We start from the raw sequence: 1,675 nt of genomic DNA, 5'->3' as shown, positions 1-1,675 counted from the left end.
TACAGCTGTTCGAGTTTTATCTTCACCTGTAAATAAAATATCACTTACCTTTTTACCTGCCTCGTGTCCTTGCTTCCTTGGTCTGCTACTTTGGGGGTCGACGTTGTACAATCCTGATAGTCTTGCCAAAATTGTTTGCCAGGTTTTTAAAAGATAATTATTTTTCCTCAGAAATGTAAAAGACAAATAGTATCTAGATTTTAGATGTGGAGTTTTATAACGATCGACCTTTGAAAACCGATCAAAAGTAGGTTTTTCAAAAATTCTGTTTGTGACTCAGTAGCATGTAGGGAACATGGATATATAAACTATAAATCTTTGATTTACAGTTTAGAAGTGAGACGACCAAATGCAAAGTCCCCAGTTATAGCCCCCCCTACAGATAAACATGCCTATATTTTTTTCTGTCAAACTCGCAGGCCATAGTTACTACCGTCATGTAACTATTATCTTAGCACTGCTTGCAGTTTGGGCTGCAGCATGACTTTAATTTACATTAGAAAAAGAAAAATAATAATAATAAAAGAACAGTTTCAACAGAGTCATGCTCCTCTGAATGCATGGAATGCTGTTGCTTTACAGCTGCGTTCCCCTTCCTCTGCTGGCTTGGACCCCTAAAAATAAAAATGTACACAAAGTTCTAATCTAATCACGTTGTAATTTAATGTCCATGTCCATGTAGTGTGAATAGAAAATGACAGTTCTTGTGCAAACCAACTTCTGAACTGAGAGAACATGTAAATTACATGCAAAACAGCCTGCAAAGTCAATTCAGTCATTTCTATTGCCCCAGTTCACAACAAAAGTCACATCAGGACATTATTTAAAAAATTCACATGCACTACAAAATTAATATACTTTTATCAAATATGTCCCACAGTTTTGTTTTTAAATAGAACATAACCGTTAACACGGTTAACGGTTAAATAAAGTTACAGTTCTCTCTCGTCAGTATTCACTCAGCATAAAGGCCTGATTTTCCTGTTTAGACAAAGGCACAGCTTGTACTGTAGTACAAACTGGACTTTCCACTGCGTTTGTACAAAGTTAATAACTTCCTAATATTCTTCAGGAAGAAAATTTGCACAATTATGCAAACAAGATAGTTTACTAACAAATGCAAACGTTGCTGTAAGAGTTGTCTCATCGTTTAACACCGTTTGATGTACAGCAACACAATCATATGAACGTTTAAATTGTACATTTGTCCAGTTATTTATTGTTTGCATAATCACTGCTTTGACAGCTTGAATGTGATCAATGTACAGAACACACACGTTTTAAATGTGTTTGAAGGTCAAAACTGTCTTCAGGGTAAATTATAGAAAACATTTGGTCAGAGCTAGTTTCATGTTTTGCCATTAATGAAAGTGTGTGTGTGTGTGTGTGTGTGTGAGTGTGTGTGTGTGTGTGTGTGACAGGTGAATTGATGGTTTTGTGAGCAGTAGTTTTCCCCTGCGTCACCAACGGTGGTAGTGTGGAAGTTAAAACTTGGACGTCTGGTTGCGTTTGTGCTTTGGCATAGTGGAACTCATAATAGAGGACAAACTTGTGCACAAATAGATCCTTTATGCGGTCTCCTCTTTCTCCTCCTTCTCTGTCATCACTCTTCATCTCTCTCTCTCTCGCTCTCTCTCTCTCTCTCTCTCTCTCTCTCTCTCTCTCTCTCTCTCTC

This window comes from Nematolebias whitei, chromosome 13 (assembly GCF_014905685.2).
Source record: "Nematolebias whitei isolate Nwh7 chromosome 13, NemWhi1, whole genome shotgun sequence".
Taxonomy (NCBI): Eukaryota; Metazoa; Chordata; class Actinopteri; order Cyprinodontiformes; family Rivulidae; genus Nematolebias; species Nematolebias whitei.
The sequence above is the reverse complement of the archived record's forward strand: the minus strand, read 5'-3'. Positions refer to the sequence as shown.